Below are 19,055 nucleotides of genomic sequence, written 5' to 3'. Positions count from 1 at the left end.
GAGTGATCAAAATTATGTACTTAAAAAAAAACATATGAGAAATGCGTTCAAATTTTGGACCTGTTTTTTAATTATGTTTTCATAGTGATATTTCCTTTTTCACTTAAAAAGGAAATATTCCATTTGTTTCTTGTTTGTGTGCAATATTACCACTACCCACTACATATGCAATAGTGTTTTCTAGGCTATATCTTCTTAAGGCAGTTAATTCATTCATAGTCTTGCCAATTCTTGACAGATTACAGGAAATCATTTTTGTGCAATATTGGTCCATTTCAATTTTTTTCCTTGATGTAATTCTATTTTAAGAGGAAAAAAAGGACACAAGAAAAAAGTGAAGCTAGAAGGGGGAAGAGGCAAAAAGCAAAATGTAAGAAAAAATATTTATTATCACCCTGTGTAAGGAACAAAAGACCTATGAGACCAAAAGTTGAAATACATTATGGTCAAGTCATGATTGAATGCTCCTTTTAGGGGAGCTAAACGTGTCTCGCAGACCTCCATATTTGCTAATGTAAACTAGAAAATAGCCATACTACATTTGAGAGAGAGAACAATCCAAGAATTAGGGCTATGTATAGATTAACTAGGCAGTATGTATATCTCAAGTAGCTAGGCCTTCTGCATAACGTGTGATAGTGTATCTAGGCTACACTTGAGCTTGGTTGGGGTCCCTATGGGAATCCTGATGTCTCTTGGCTTGTTTAAGCACCACTATCACTATCCTCTCCTCCACTTCGTGGGGCAAGCCAATTGGACATTATGAGATTGCCTGGCCCTGTGAGTCTACAAATACTGTAGCTCAAATGGCATGCTTATTTAGGGTATGTGTAGATCAATCAAGCTATGTATGCACACATGCATTCTGTGCATGTGCGTGTGCGCATATGTGTGTCTGGTGTGAGAGAGCTCCTAGAGATTGTGACCCTAGTCATCCCTAGCTTGTGTTTTCTCTTAGCCTTAGATCAACCCTAGTTTGATTGCGCCATAGCCTTGCCTTCCTTCTAGTTCAATCAGCCCCACCCTTTCCCTCCATGTTTTATCTAATTTTGAATTTTCTTTTGGATTGCTATCACCCAATGGCTATTTTTCTGTCGCTTTTGCTTCCACTTACCCCCTTTTGTGCGTGCGTGTGCATGTGCGTGTGTGTGTGTAGGAGACATGTGGTAGAAAGCACTTGAAATTTGGCTTTGGTTTGGCCCTAGTTTATAGTACCTCAACCTCGTTCCTTTATTGCCTATCTTTGTTCATATTTCTCACCTACTTCTATCCTTTCTATATGTCTTTTACTATTCATATCCCACCCTTGTGCTATCATACTCCATCACATTTACTCCCTTTTCTGTCATAATTCTCTCCTCATCATGTCCATTCCCCCCGTCTTTTACCGTTCATACCTAACGTCTACACATCTGTTCTATTTCCGCCCTGTTTAGTACTCTCTTTCCTCTTATCCGAGTCTTTTTTTGTCTTCAAATGGACTATGTTCACTACAAGAGGTGCGACCTCAAGCATCACCAAGACTTGGTTGCAGAAACTTTGAAGCCATGTGCCAATCTCAAGTTGCACAATTTGCTGATAGATTGCAGGAAGGTTTTCCATAAATAAATAAATCTTGAGGTGATGAATATGCCTTAATGTCTTTGGCAGCTGAAAGAGCATTGGCATTTTCTTTCCTAAGACACATGCTTAATGAAGGAGATTTGGCACAATGGTTGAAATTCTTGCTTTAAAGGATGTTTTGTTGAGGGTTGTTATAAGTCAGATAGAGGATTCTATGAGCTCATTTTTAGGGATGACCAATATATGGAGCAACTCTTGCAAAAATCTTGTCTCTTTTTTGGGAATCAGTTGGCGCATGTCTATCCATGGATGCCTTCCAAGGACTATCAAAGTTTTATTTGACACAAATGCCCAGCATGGGTTGAGGTGGTAGAACTTACCTGACTATCCTTGGATGCCTTCCAAGGACTATCAAAGTTTTATTTGACACGAATGCCCAGTATGAGTTGAGGTGGTAGACTTACCTTTATGTTGCAGGCCTGCATTGCCTTACCTGGCTAAAGCATTGGGGAAAGTGGTTTTCCTCCACACTCTCTTGGAAATGTGAATCAATTTTGTGTGTTGTGGGACACTGACTCCACATGTGGCTTTTCATGTTGGCATGGTGGAATGCCATCCTAGCAGGTTTTTCTCAAATTGAAATGGGAAAATTTTGTGGGCTCTTGTTTTGAATGTGCCAAATTAGAAGATATGCAATCAGAACATCCATAGGTTTTATTAAAATGCTTCTTTGGTAAAGCGTAAGGGGACAAAATGCCAAGTGGAGAGAAAGCCTCTTCATTGGATTTGCAATTGCATAAAATCCAAGGACAATGGCGATGGTTTGTGTAGACCCACTTTGTTTACTACTTATACCAGCTATCTCTTTAGATAGTCATGTCTCTTCCCCTAGCCCTATTTCAAATGATGAGCAAGGGAATGCCTATCCGGAATATGTTAGCCTGCTACATAACCTGGCACAGCCATGTAGGAATACCTTTGATGTTATGTTACTTTAAATGCTTTTTTGTAAATATGTACATACCGATCAAACTCTTTATGTCTAATGTTTAGGGCCTCTACAATATGACTAAATGGAAGTTTCTTTGAAATCGCAATACTACTCACAAGTTACATACTATTTGTTTGCAAGAACATAATTAGCACTCTTTTGTAGGCCGTGTATGTTTCTTTGCGGGATTTGACATCGTTTATACTAGCCATGCTCCTTATCTGGGGTTGCCATGTTGATTAATCATGATTTGACAGCTACAAATGGTACATAATGACCCACATGCTCGTTACCTTATTGCCAAATGCATTATAGATTGGAATACTTATGAATTTTATTCAATTATGCCTCCTAGACTTCACGGTCTGGGCTGAAATGTGGCATTATTTGGCAGAGTATCCCTTGGAGGGGCAATGCTTTCATATGTGGAGATTTTAATCATTCTCCTGGCACTAAGGATACTCATCATTCTCACATGAGCTTTTGTAGCATCCAAGGTCTCTTCTGGGGTAGAGAGATATACCATCCAATAGGGAAACCCAAATGACACACCACTTGATCAAAAGGAAGCAAGAGGCCAGGCACAAAAGGCAATGCCAATCACACTCACATAGAGGCAAAAGTTTTGATTTAGACAAATTCACTTTTAGCTCAAGTGGCAGAACCAAACAATAAGTGCTGCATAAGATGCGTAACATTTGCTTTCGAGTTTCATAGAAAGAAAAAGGAATCATCTACATAAGCCTGTCTTACAAATGGTGTGCCTCTAGGAAAATCAATACCATGCAAACACTACTATGAAACTAAAGCATCCATATGCATCAACGGCATATGAGTAGTGATTGCAAAAAGCAGGGCACTAACAGGACAGCCTTGACGAACAAAGCGTCCCAATGACCAAGAAGAGACCATCTTCATAAAGCCAATAATTCTGAGCATCAACCTCTAGAGGCAAAAATAGGAGGGGTTGCAAACATGTTAGAATAATATTTCTGCACCTCATGATCAAGTTGTTGCCTATTCATTGTCCATGAGCCATCTTGACACAACACCCAATGCAAAGTATGCATGTGATGGGGAGTATGAAGACTTTTAAAGTAATCTTGGTAGTGCAACCTCTACCCTACATGGCTTTCTAACGAGAACGAAGTTGCCATTTTCTTAACTTTTGTTGATCATTCTTAGCCATGCAATGAAGTGTTGCCTAAAAAGTGTATGTCATCCAGAGACAATTGGCATTGTTGTGCCATAGAAGTAAAGTGCTCAATTAGAGTCTTTGCATGTACCACTTTGCAATGCAGGTATCCCAGGTAGCAATTGCCATTTGCCATAATCTTTTATCAACCCAATGAGAAACAGTCCCATGCCTAGTTTGCATTGATTGAAGCATGCAACACAAGTCTACGCATAAGAGCCTTTTTCATAAGCTGGCTTATTGAAATTTGTCTACTTGTCAGCTACATGTTCGTCTTTGGATTGTGCAGTCCGTTCTCATGGCATATGTGCAATTCTATTTGCCAGTTATTCATAGGTCATCCCTCGACATTCAAGGTTATGGAACGCCTTTGGCACACCAAGCATTATCGTAAGGCGCTCTGTCTTCTCAAATACAATTATGTTTGCTTACCCAAGATGCATGAGGATTTGAACATTCTCAATATTCACATTCATTTGTAAGTTCACAAGGCCACATGCTCTCCTTTTTAGAGCAACATTAGCAATGGGCTATTATACTTTCTTGTATGATTGACTCTATCCACACACATGCTTTTGGCCATTGGATTCCTGCTAACTGTGATGTTCTTTTTAGGCACATGCATGGTCATATTCATGGCTATCCTTTTTCCTCTCACTTGATTTATGATTGGCAACATCTTTTGGCTTATTTGCATTGGTCTAGTCGCCCTCTAGATCCAAGCAATTCCCTCCATTTCGCACAACATTCATTGGAGCTGGCTCTTTGTTTCCCCTTTGGCCATCTTCAACCTGGAAAGGCGTATTTCTTGCATTGTTTGGGTGTTTCTACATTTAGGATATGATGGATGATCAAGGCTGCACTGTTTTATTTCCACAAACTGCTTTTTTCCTCAAGCCGAGAGATAGTACTGTTTGGGTTTGCATCATAGGTCTATTTGGTGCATTCTCACTACTATGTGGGTCGAAAGTTTGATATGGCACTTCTAGGTTACATCCCTTTTTCATTTGTAGATCTCTTTGTGAAGAAATCTTATCTCTTGCTTCCACAACCATGGATCCAACAGCATGGAAATCTTTTTTGGGATCTTGACAAGTTTAAGACAATGAATCTAGAACAACAAACTTCCTCTCAAATAGTGGGCTTTCTTGTGGTGCTCTCTTTGGTTCAGACATTACTTGTGGGATCTTTACTCGCTACCCGACATATTGCTTCCTTGGTTTGCCCTACTTGTAACTTAGGATTACTTTTGATTGCTAGTTTTGGTTGTTTAGTCGATATGCCTCTAAACGAGACTATGCTCACTTCTTTTTTTGGTGGGCTCTCTACTGAGTATGGATCATACGGGCACCCTTTAGTGGATGTTGATATATCATTTCTTTCATTCATCCTTGCATCGGTCTCTCCAAGATACGGATTCTCTTAAAGACCTTCCCCTGGCCTAGTTAGACGTATTTTATTAGTATTTCTATTTTATGACTAGTAGCTGTTCCACTTTGAGACAACTATGAATGCACATTCCTCTTTACTGAAATTGGTTTCTTACAAAAAAAAGTGTGCATGCGTGTGTGCATGAGTGTGTGTGTGTGTGTGTGTGTGTGCGTGTGAGAGAGAGAGAGAGAGAGAGAGAGAGAGAGAGAGATGTATTAACGTCCACGGGAGGCCTTGCATGCCTATGTGACAAAGTACACAAAAAAGCAAACTCATACAAGCCTCAGTGGGTTGAAGCAAAGGGCACACTAGGACCCTTGGTGAGTACTAATCTATGCTAACAAATCATAATGATGAATAGAAATAGTCAACTGCAACTGCATAGTGGACCAGATCAATCTATCAAGTATCAAGCACAAACTGAAAAACAAGTTAGTCTCCACGCTGGGACTTAGAAACCAAATCACAAATTGAAGTCTCTCTCTGGTGGGCTACGAAGATGTCTCGTATCTATGTCTATTGAGCTATCTTGCACTACGATGGGGGACGTGGTCTCCTCGCTCTTTGAACTCTCTGAGCTATGTCCAAAGTGACTCGTCTCTGTTGGTCCCCCCTGAGAAAAGCTGTGATAGGTCAGACCTCAATTGAGTGTACTATGAGGACTCTCTGTTGCGCATGTGGTCTCTGCATCCCTCTATCCAGACTTAAGATCGATCTTGCTAAAGATTGTGGATCCTTTCAACTTGTCGACTAGATCATCATCTCTCGGAATGGGGTATCGATTTTTCACTGTGATTTTATTTAAGGCACGATAATCGATGCACATTCGACAAGTTCCATTTTTCTTCTTGACAAGAAGAACGGGTGCCCCAAATGGTGAGCTACTAGGTCGAATTAGGCCTCTAGCCAAAAGATCTTCTATTTGGGATTGAATCTCTTGCTACTCAGTAGGATTGTGCCTATATGGTGATTTACATGGTGGTGCGCTACCTGGAATAAGGTCAATCTTATGATCCTCAGGTCTAGATTGAGGTAGGCTAGGGGGTAAGTCTTCCATAAAGCAGTCGTCATAGGTAGCTAGAAAAGGCTTCTCGATCTCTTCGTACTATTCTCCCAAAAAGTATTGACTGAAAGAATTAATCCATGCAAGTCAAGCTTGTCCATCTCTTTTCCCATCATATTTTGGAAACAAAAAAGTTTTGCGATTAATCTTACCAGGCTTCTTCTTATCACGAAGCTTGAGTGCTTTCAAGATGGCCTTTCCCACATTGCCTTCATCACTGGACTCATGTGAAGGAGCAGTGTCATGATGTCATCGTACTGAAGTCTTCACATGTTGCTTCTTCTTCCTTTGATGTCTCATCTTGCTTCTTCCACGCTCACTATCACTGGTGTCTGATGATTTGCTGCTTTCACTTTTTTCATCATCTTTGTCCTTCATATGCTTCTTTGTGACTTCATTCATCTCTTTTAACACTCAATTTGCACGTCCTTCATTGACTTTATGCATGTCAGTTGCTCTGTTGATCCAGACTAATCTCATGTTGGCTAGCTCCTCCTGTTCCACTCCACTATGTCTTGGGGCTGACTCAAATGTATAGAAGTCTATGACACGTTGTTGTGCATCATCCTCTATGTCTTGTGGTGATCTGGACATCCCCTACTGCTCTATGTTCTATCATAGTAGTGTCTCCATTTGCCGATGCATCTCTATTAGATAATAGACCTAGTCAATGGTAGCACCCCCAGATCTCATAGTAGGCTAGGCAAACACAAAGAAAATGCTCCTCTGTCTCAACTGACCCCAGTGTACATAGCCTATAGACCCTCTACTCTTTGGGTATACGTGATGCTCTCCTAGCCTCGATCCTCAGCTGATGGGATGAAACTTGCATCTGACCAATGGCAATCCTCAGTGCATGGGAGACTCCTCTATCCTCAAGATACTGGGGTCTGATGATGAATCCCTCATTTGATACTCTCAAGAAGTGGTCGTGGTAAAACTGGGTATTAGTGGGGAGCTCTTGGTCCTCCCCCTAAGTCCGAGATGTATGAAGCTGGAGGAGGTCTAATTGTATGATACGGTTGATCTCATCTCATGGGATCGACTCAGGAGGCACATCCATGCTATATTGAAAGGGGGGAAGCCTGTCCATCTAGATATCATGCCTAGCAAGCCATGTAGATATGTCTGCATACCTTTTGTCTGCCCTGCTCTCTGCTAGCTATCTAGATGACTCTAGGGCCAACCTCGGAAGTCTCCAGTGGGGTAAGTCCTAGACTCTGTGGAGGAACGTCACTGTTTAAAAGATGGCATCAACCTGGAGAGGTGTCATGGCGAACTATGCCTGTACTATCTAATGTGGGACTGAGGGCTTACATCAAATCATCCTGGACCCCATCGTCACCTGTAGCCACTTGAAGCTCCTCCAGTTTGTCCTTGGAAGATTGTATCCCCAAAAGGGTGCTGCATACATGGTAGTCGATCGCACCAATGTGTCAAAAAGCTAGCCCTTCATTGGTGGATCCTTGAAGTGTGCCTGGAAGCACTATTGCTCTAGTCTAGACAAAGCACTACGCTCTCATGTGAGCCATGACTGGGCTACATGGGCCATCATGAACACTGCACTATCTCCACTTGCTCACCATGATAGGTGAAACTAAGTCGGCAAATCACTGCTCGTGAGGTGTTGAAGATCATAACTTTAGTTTTCTCAAGGTTGACCGTCAGGTCTCTCTATCTGCAAAACACCTCTAATGCCTCCAGATCTCTTTGCAGCCCCTTCGCCAAAGAGGATATAAGGACCATATCATCAGCGTATAACAATATCTGTATGAGGAGATCGCCTAGTAATGAACCCTTGCCCCCTAGGCGATCTATGAAAGATGGGATCTCATCGATGTAGAGTCCAAAGAGAGTCATTGAGAGAGGGCAGCCCTGCTTCACTCCAATTGTGCTCTCGATCTAATCTGATAGACTATCACCTAGAGCACGGACCTACCTCTAATTGACTCGTATAAGCTCATCACACCCTAGATCAATGTCTCTAGAATCTGCATCTCTTGTAGTCAATCATACGGGATCGTGGGACAGTGTCTAAAGCCTTTCGAAAGTCTGATAGCTGAACCTCGCCTCCTCAATGACAACCCTCAAAGTGAAAATGTGGTCTAGAGGAGAGTGTTGCCTCCTAAATCTTGCCTGCCCTAGTGCTCACTACACCCGTGCCCTTGTATGATTGCTGATCTCCCTCTCTAGTATCGATCCATAGATCTTGGCCAATGTGTGGCCAATCATGAGGGTGCGATAATTCCCAATGTCCATGGGGTCTCCTGATTTGTGTATTAGTACGATAGAGTTGGTGCTCCATGCTGGTGGGAAGCCGTGACAAACTAGAGACCTAGTTACAGAAAATGGGACGAGGCCTTTGCCATTTGTGAAATCAAAAATTATATCAAGAAAATTTGTGAGGCCACCCACATGTTTGATGAGGCAGCGGATAGATGGTGGATAAAATAGTAAAAAGATGGAGTGGTGTCCACTACTTGGGAGGGGTTTAAAAAAGAATTTAGAAAACACTTCTTACCTCCTGACAAAGCATCCTGAGCTTGGGATTAGTATCGAAACCTTCATCAAAGAAATTTATTAGTGGCAGAATACACTGATAAGTTCAAAGAAAGTGTAATGAAAGTTTATGATTTTACCTTTGGACTGAATGATTAGATCAAAATGGACATATGTGCAAGAATCAGGGCTAAAACCTCTTGCCCATGTGCAAAATGCTCTATTTGGAGGCCCTCGTGATCTTGTGCTTTTCAGTTGTGGAGCCAACGAAGTGCAGCCCACACATTTCACGTAGTGAATAGATGGCAAGTAGTGGGTTGCACTTCGTCGGCTCCACGACGAGAGAGAGAGAGAGAGAGAGAGAGAGAGAGAGAGAGAGAGAGAGAGAGAGATGTATTAACGTCTGCAAGAGGTCTCGCAGGCCTATGAGAAAGTACAAGACCAAAAGTAACTAATATAAGCCGCCATGGGCTAAAGCAAAGGGCTCACTAGGGCCCTTGCTAAAAGCTAAAGTGCTAAACTAGTGAGCAAATTAGCAAAATAGAATCAATTTCCCAGAGCTAACACTCCTAGTATATGCCCAGGCTCCATATATCCAAGTGGCTCTTTGATGGGATGTGAGGAGCTCTCGTATCTATGTCTGTCGAGCTACCTCTCGAGATGGCGGAGGGCGTGGTCTCCTTGATCTCCATATTCGATGGGCTACATTAAGGGTGACCCCTCGTCTCTAACAGTCTCCTCTTAGGAGGACTGAAATAGACCGGATATCGATCATGAGTGCTTTAGCGACTCTCCTGCCATGTGTGGAGTGTGTGCCTCTCTTCACACACTACCGTGGCAGTGGCTCTCACTACTAAACCATGATGCTCTCATCTCATCGAGCTCCTCTCACTCATCCTCCTCAGTAGCTAACTTAGATGCATAGAAGTCTATCACATGTGTCTATGGTTGGTCAATCTCGATGACCAGTGGCATCGCCTCCTGCTGCTCTTTGGTCTATCGCATTTGTATATCTCTATCTCATTACATAAAGCCCAACACAAACTTGGTCAAGAAAATGGATCAACCATGTAAGAGGACCAAAGCCATGTCCCTCCTGAAAGAGGTAGTGATATCGCCCTTGGATCTCATGGTAGACTGGGCAAACACAGAGAAAGTGCTCCTCTGTCTCGATCTCCCCCATCTGGCATAGTTTGCGAATCCTCTACTTTCTGAGTATGCCTGCAGCTCTCCTTGCCTCAATCCTCAACTGATGTGACATCACTCACAACTACCCAATGGCGATTCTCAGTGCATGTGAGACTCTCATGTCCTCGAGGTACTAAGGTCTCATGATGAGACCTTGCTCTGAGACCCTCAGGAAGTGGTCATGGTAGAACTGGATCTTGGTGGGGAACTCCTCTCCCCCCAAGCCCTAGACGTATGAAGCTGTAGGAGATCCAACCGTATGATACAGTAGATCGCATCTCATGGGATCATCTCGGGTGGTGCATCCATGCTGTATTGGAAGGGGGGAAGCCTATCCATCTGAATGCCATGACTACCATACCCTATGGATACCCGTGTGTATGCCATGCTATATCAACACCACTCTTTGTGAGTCGCTTGGAAGACTCTAATGCTAGCCTCGGTAGTTTCCATTGGGGTAAGGCCTAGTTTTGTAGAGGAATGTCACTATCTGAAAGATGGCATCAACCTGGTTAGGAGTCATTCCTAACTCTACCTGTATAATCTAATGGGGACGAGGGCTTACTCCAAATCATCATAGATCCCATAGTCACCTGTAGCCCCTCGAATCTCTTCCACTCAGTTGGTCACTGAAATGTCACTCCCCTAGAAAGGTGTTGCATTATGTCACTCAGAGAGAGAGAGAGAGAGAGAGAGAGAGAGAGAGAGAGAGAGAGAGAGAGAGAGATGTTAACACTTAGCCTTGGTATGAGCCTTGTAGGTTAAGTTAACTCTATGAGTTGACTTCTTTGTCAACCATATGGTTGACTTGGGGGCCATATAGGCCACCCTTGGTATTTTCCTCTTATCCTTTTGAGCAGTATTTCATTCTTGCTTCAGTTTGTTGTTTGCTCCCTTTACACTTCATTCTCATTCCATTACTTCCCGCCCCCAACATTGGTATCATAGCACATTCATTACTCTAGGCACCTACTCCCCTTGTTGTTGAGAGACCACACTCAACATCATGTGATTACATGTGAATAACACTAACACTTATAGAGTGCTATAAAGGAAAGGGTTAGATGCCCTAACCCTAACCCCCTAAATGGGTTTGTATATATTCTACATTTTCAACTAAATCTAGTGTATAGTTAGTCATTTGTGGTGTGCCCTCTAGCTGTGCCCTCTCTCCTCATCTCCATTCTTCTCCTCTCCCCTCTTCATGTTTTGTCATGGTATCAGAGTTGCCTTGCCTTCCGTTGAGGCATTGCAATCCATATGAAAGAGTGTGATTGATTGAGAGATCGAGAGGTTCTCTTAAGTGTTCTTTGTGCAAGTTCACTTCCGTCAGGAGAAGGAAAATTCCATTCAGTTCCATTCATGATGTGAGAGGAATTTTCGTCCATTAATTCCGTCCATTGAGTGATAGAGAATTATGTTCATTCAGTTTTCATTGAGAGACTTTGAATTCTGCTACGAGAGAGTGAGAGTATTCACTAGTCTGAGAGAGAGATCTTTGAGAGAATTTCGTCATTGAGAGAGATCTCTTATTTGAGTGAGTTTTTTGCCGAAGTTTGTGTGAGAGAAGCAACATCTACATAGCTACCCTACAGCTTGCTACTATAAACAAAGCCTTCAAGCAACTACTACAAGCTCTAAAGCCACCTACAAGATGAGCTCCTCCATCAAATAAGAGCGCCTATGGCAAATCGACAATAACTCTAAGCTCATAACAGTAGCATATACGACTCCTTACCTCAACAGATCAACAACAGTTTATGCTAGCCACAACGAGCTTCTATGAGTAGGCAACTATAGGTCGTCCTACCAATAGCTCTATAGCTCCGATGGCAAACTACTCAGTAGCTCCCAACGACTGTTGAAGGCACATAGCGAGAGCAGCTCCTTCAACTCCAGCAGCTAGCTTTTAGCTCCTCCCATAGCCTTCAGCTAGCCCCAATGCCTACTGCATGCAAAGGCACTACAACGAAGGGACACGGCGAACTACCTTTTGTAGTGAGTGCTCGAGCATAACTATTAATCCACGATGGACCTTAGCCCCTCCTAAGGCCTTCTGACAATGCACAGGCTACAACTTCCTCCACCGACGGATGGGTCTCCAACAAGCTTCTCGCTTACAGACGACCTCTGCTAGCAATGACTATGCCAAGCTTCACTCTAAAGGTCTTGCAGGAGCTCCAAAATAATGAGCCCCTACATGACTGCATGACGATAGACTCCCGCGTCCATGCCTACCACATGGCTCCATCAAGCTTCTTGGCAACAATGTCCAAACAACCGAACTCTAGCGACTCTATAGCACCTCGACTCCATACATCAAGGCACCTTCATACAAGCGACTACAACGGCTCTCTCCACCATCGATAGCATGGTTCATACGGGCACCCACAGCCTCATATGAATAATTAGTCCCAGCGGGCAGTGGGCGTCAGTTCTCTATAGTGACATGCACACCCAAGGCTTCCAGTGCCTTCTACGTGCCCTCTACAAATGGCACCATCAACAAAATCTTTGCAAGATTCCATCGAAATCTCCAAGATTTCGACAGCTCACACATGACACAAAAGACACCCAACCTTATCCTCAAGGTCACACCCCTTAGGCTTGGTCACCGAAGTGCCACGTGACACTTTATTGTGCCACGTCAGCAATCACCACCGCCTGCCATATGGCACCTAGCCTTATCACTCCCATGTAGGCTTATCCCCGGCTTATCTGACACGTCACCTGCCAGCTCAACTACCACATCATCAGACACATCATCACTAACATGTCATTAATCCATGTCACTTGCCAGCTCAGTTGCCATGTCATCAGACATATCATCAATGACATGTCATCAGGCCACATCACCTGCCAGCTCAGTTACCATGTCGTCCTACCACCTCAGTAGTGCCATGTGTCACTGACCCTCTGCAAGCACCATCATCACACAGTGCTTCCTAGGCACTGTCGCTCCATAGGCACAGTCTTCTTTTCTGCATGTGACCTTGAGTGCCACATCATCATTGATCACTTTGCACCCTTTTTGCCCCTCCACTTAGATCAAGTCGTATCTCTTGATCTAGGAAAGATTAAAGGGTGCTCCAAAAAGAAAAATTGCTTGATTTTTTGTGTTCTATTCACATCACACAAACATTTTGATGCAAGTATCACTTACTTTTGAGCCTCGCCGCCACCAACAAACCCAGTTCCTACATGCACATCAGCCTCTACATCGATGCATCTAACCTAACACAAAAAGAACCAAAGAAAAGAAATTATTTGCTCTTCTTTCATCGATCGATGGTTGGTATAGATCTAGATCAGAGTAGACTAGATCAACATAGAGGAGACGCTTTGAATTTCTCCAAGTTGCTAATCTACGCCATGCCTAAAATTCCCAACTAGTTCCTACTTAGAGTCACTCCCTACATTCACATACAGTTTCACATCATCACATTACCTAAAACTTGACGTTCATCAATTCAATGAGCAGACTTTAGAGTGTTCAAAGGCATTGTCGATTGATTAGTGGGAAGATAGCACATGATTTCATTTCACACACACATGCCATCATTGTAAAGCCTATTCGACTATTTTTTATCATTGTGCACTTTATTCCAGCCTTGTAAAGCCTCTTGGCTATTCCCAGCATCAAAAATTCAAGAGAAATACAAAACCAACCTCTATAATGTAGTGGCCCCAATGGGAAAGCATAGCATGCCACCATGCAAACCAAGTTTCAAGCCGTGACAAGTCTGAATCACTTGCATGGCCTGCATTCCACCATGCCCTTAGGCTTCTCATTTCGACTTCTGTAGCTTGCTTTGTAGAGGCATCCTTCTAGCGTCTACATCGGATTTTAAATTCCTCTTGGCTACCAACTTTTATACATGCCTTTGCATGGGAATGAAGACTTTGCTCCCAATGGAAAAGGCAAGAACACTCTTTCCCTTCCATTATATTGTCAGGGCCACCATTGAAAGTGGCACGTATAGCTCTCTAGTTGGCTTGGGCCTCATCTGCCATGAACCCTTTGAATTCAGCATTGTCAAACCCTTTTGAAACCATTACTTTGTTGAGAGTATCCCAAAATAGAATTTGTGCATCAATATCTTCCACCTTGAAGTCACAAGTTGCAATTGTTTGCAACTCTTGGATAAAAGGATTATACACATGGCAAGCCATGGTAGTCTAATCTTTCATTCGCTTCACAAAGTCAAACAACACCCAAAAATGACCCAATTCTCCTCTAGGTCTCATTTTATTTACCAAATCAACCCCTGAACCAGAACCTTGGGTAGACATTTCAGATACATGACACGTGTTGAATGAACTATGTTGCAATTGTCCTGGAAACACTACAGTTTGGAAATAATATATCTACAATATCTTTTCAAGTATAAAATTCCATCTAGCCCATCTGACACAGGTCGAGAGTCACGTCGACCCTCCTCAATCCATCTTGATAATCTATACACAGACATAAAGTTGGTCAATATTCATTGTTAATAACATAATTTAATAAACCAATGCAATAACAAATATTATGGTAATTACCTTCTTTTGTCGAGCAAAGGTTCACATTGTTTTAGCAAATCTTGTAGCTCAACATCCGACATCTTAATCCCATCTTGCACTTTTTTAGACAATAAAGTTTCCATAATAATGTCTTGGACAATTATATTTTGTATCCCTTTAGGGCATACAGCACCACCAACCCTCACCATTTCAGAAACTTTGGTTTTAATGGCATCCTTTGTTCTCCTAGTCAAACCATCTCCAATGGGATGATTATGATGGCCATGATGTATGACTGCATGAGTAAGATTCACACCATCTCTACATTCTGGCATGTAGAGTAACATTTCACAGTAACATCTCTCTAAGCAAATTGGTGGATGACCACAATGTATACATGATAAGGAGCCATATGATTCAATTGACACATTTGCTGGGGCCACTCTAATCAATCTCCCATCCCATTGTATCTCATTCTCTATCCTAATTCTTTTTTTATAACCACAAGTTGCATTTATACAACGGAGGTGACCTCCACATTCCTTTCTATGAACCACACCAGGAAATACTATATTTGTTGTAATAGGATCACTCCAAACATGACCATCAAATTTTGACTCTGTACCTTTTGTGCGATGTTTCAGTGAAGTAGCTGGTAGCTCAAAGAAAACATCACCATCATAAGTAGAAGGCAACTCATCCACAGTGACGTGCATTTCAACCTTCTCATAGGCCTCACGTAATCTGCTCTTTATAGGTAGTTGCGTAATAATCTCAATGACACTATGTTGTTTGTCATTCTCAATGTTGCTAGCTGAATCACGTTTCCTTGCCTCATCATTTTTGTTGCAAATAGAGTAGAAATATTTTTTGTTTTCGTGCACTAGAGTCTTCTGAAGTTCATTGTCATCAAGCTTGAATCTTTCTCCCTTCACGGTGAAAATATCACCAAACTACGCATCAAGGGGAAACATTTTGTATCCATCGTCATGGACTTCGGATTGCAGCTCCATTGTCAAATCAGACCCATTATCACCAAAGTGCTGATGGGCAGATATGGACCCAAGTGTGAATTGAAAATGGCTAGCAAGCACCATCTCTGACAACACTCCTCTACCTACGGAAGTGCGAACAAACATATGCAAAGATTTATCCTCATTTTGAATTGTGATAGATTCCATAAGAATAGAATGGTTGAGCTGTGCAACTCAATGAGATGAAGTCCAAAGGGTGAGATCAAGAGTAGAGTGTCCATTTCAAGAACTCATTTGAAACAAGAGTTTGCCGTAAGAAAAGTTGCTCACAAATGCTTTGCACACACTACCCATTGTTTATACTCACAACTTGGTAAGATAGGTCTTGTGAAAGTCGGCACAAGTGTGACAATGGTATTGAACCATGATGTAAATTTTAGCCATCATTTGTTAACAACAATACTATAATACCATGGACTCTTAGACCTTTTAATCCCCAACCTTTCTTTGACACGTATGGGACTTATTGCAAGCCATTCTCGCTAGCAATGACATTTCATTATTGCTACATATTCATTCTGACAATTTGATATAAGTATTTTAAAGTTGATAGATAGATATAAATTATAATTGTGGTGAACAAGAAATGGTTGGTCAGCACATCTCTAACCTTTTAAATATAAATTATGATGTTAAAAATATGCCAAAAGACTATTTCATTGATGAAAGGGGTTTATTGGACTCTATCTTTCATCAATTATTTATGAAAGATAGAGGCCCATAGACCCCTTTCATTAAAAGACTGTTTCGTCGATGAAAGGGGTCTATTGGACTCTATCTTTTATCAATTATTAATGAAAGGTAAAGGACAATAGATCCCTTTCATCGACAAAAGGGTCTATGGGCCTCTATCTTTCATGAACCATTAATTAAATATAGAGGCTAATAGACCCCTTTTGTTGACGAAAGGGGTCTATTGGCCTCTATGTTTAATTATTTTCTCCAAAAGGGCTCTATTGGCCTCTATCTTCCATTAACAATAAATAAAATTTATTTTCCCCAAAAGGGGTCTATTGGCCGCTATCATTAATTGAATATTAATCAAAAAGATATTTAATTGTATGTCGATAAAAGGGATTTATTGGGCTCTATTTTTTTTAATTTAAAAAAACAATTATGAAAAATTATCAACCTCACACAGTAATGATGTTTAATTAAATGATCACTCATCATTGCTGCATTCTCATTAGCAATCGAATTCGTATGATAATCATTATAAGTCATGGTTCCTATTAACATCATAGTTTGGTAGCATTTCTATAGCCAGTATGTCGTCCCGTCATGGTGAATAAAATAAACGCATTGATTGTAATGATTTGAAATAATAAAAACGATAAAATAAATGAATTTTTGTGTGGTAAGGAGTGCTAGCTAATAAAGATAGCTAATAAAGAGGCAAGGTTAAGTACTTGGGTCGGTCGAGGACATGTGGTGGTCCCTTGCTAGCAAAGGTGTTCTTTATCATGGAAGAGGGATGCATATTTCTACAAATATCAATGTGAACTTTAATTTTTATGAGAGCCCTTAAGAAAATTAAAGGCCAATAGACCCCTTTCGTCAATGAAAGGGGTCTATTGGCCTTTAATTTTCATGAGAGCCCTTAAGAAAATGAAAGGCCAATAGACCCCTTTCGTCGAGGAAAGGGGTCTATTGGCCTTTCATTTTCATGAGAGCCCTTAAGCCCTCAAGAAAATTAAAGGCCAATAGACCCCTTTCATTGACGAAAGGGGTCTACTAGCCTTTAATTTTCTTAAGCTCTCATGAAAATGAAAGGCTAATAGACCCCTTTCGTCGATGAAAGGGGTCTATTGGCCTTTCATTTTCTTAAGGACCCTCCCTCCCTTGCTCCCTCGCTCTGTTGCCTCCCTCCCTCCCTCCCTCCCTCTCTCCCTCCCTCGCTCCCTCGCTTTGCCTCTCTCCCTCCCTCCCTTGCTCCCTCACTCTGCCTCTCTCCCTCCCTCCCTTGCTCCCTCGCTCTGCCTCTCTCCCTCTCTCCCTCCCTCCCTCCCTCGCTCTGCCTCTCTCCCTCCCTCCCTCCCTCCCTCCCTCCCTCGCTCGCCTCCCTCCCTCACCTCGCTCCCTCCCTCGCTAGCCTCCCTCCCTCCCTCGCTCTGCCACCCTGCCTCCCTCCCTCAGTTCCGGTAGCATCGGATCGGCTTCTTCAATCCGATTGCCTTCGGCCAGACCTCAAGCAATAGCAAAGAAGCTATCTTTGTTCAAAGTTCAGCCCACAAACCCATCGCGTCAGAGTCCTCTCACACTGACGATTGTTGCCAAAGCTGGTAGAGATGAGGCTCGCAAGGAAGTAGAGCGAGCGGGTTTAGTGCTTGCTCTTGGTACGCTTTTGACCATCGCCAGCTGTCACTGCACAGGACATCACGACTGCGCTCTTGAAGGTAGGATCTTCCACCTCGTCTTGATGTTTCCAATTGCCTTCATCATCCCCACATGTTAGATCACACCTCAACCTCTTGCTCTAAATACGTTGTTTTCTTGGACGGAGGAATTGGGAGATCTTCTGAAGGGTAGTTTCAATGCCATTCTATATTCTTCACCATCATTTCAAAATTTAGCATGCCATTCCTACACAAAATAGTGCTTTTGGCTGGAGCGCCAATCCCAGCTAGTGATGATGCATCCTGCCAAGTTATGGTGGAAGAATGAGAGATTTTTATTGAAAGAAGAATGAGAGATGTTAATGTTCGAGTGTGCTTGTACGGTCTTGGATTGTTCATTCTCTTCAAGTCGGTTTGGATATTGCTTCTGTGCCATTCGCGTCCCTCCCTCGATAAATACACAGATGGCTGGCAAGGAAGCAATGGAGCTTCGATAAATACATAGATCAAATAGGTCTATGATTTTCTACTTTAAGTTTCTGGTTGCTCACGAGAAGCCATTGCTTGTGTTGCAAAACCACTAAAGTTCACAAGCATATATACATTGTAGAGCGAATAAGTATCCACTCAGCTACACTCCAAGGGCTATGTAATAATCCACAATCATGTGTGACTCTACGTTAGGATGATAAGAGATCATCGAAGATGTAGCTCGTTGATGGAGTATACAGATTTGTGAATGTTATGGTTGAAAGTTTTCTAGGCTAAGTATTTCATGGCACTATTATCTTTTCATGGTACTATTGAAGACTGCTTGTAGCAAGATGAAGACAACCTCTGTCTTGTGAAACGTCCTCCACTCGGAGAACTATACTCAACTGCTCACTTTCCTTGTGAAAAACCATGATCCTCCAATGAGAGGCTTTGACTAGTCTAGATTTCATGTTATTGCTAACTTGAATGATTTGGGACTATCTTTGCAGTATCTTTTACAATCGCTTAATGGCACTGCTACTACAATAAGAAATCATTATCCATGAGATTTTAGGACTTCAATGAATTGTTGGACCTTAGGCTCTGCCATTTGCCTCCCTCCCTCCCTCTACCTTGCCTCCCTCCCTCTATACCCTCTCTGTGTCCCTCCCATGTACATCAATTGGGGAAGAAGTCTTGATCGTAAAGAAATCTAGCTCACATGTCACCTTGTCATGCAAGTGCTTATCCGGGTTCCCATTAGGTATGAATTCTA

Source organism: Dipteris shenzhenensis, chromosome 15, assembly GCF_047967505.1.
Source record: "Dipteris shenzhenensis isolate YYH24624 ecotype China chromosome 15, Dip_SZ_1.0, whole genome shotgun sequence".
NCBI lineage: Eukaryota > Viridiplantae > Streptophyta > Polypodiopsida > Gleicheniales > Dipteridaceae > Dipteris > Dipteris shenzhenensis.
Note: the sequence above shows the minus strand (reverse complement) of the source record.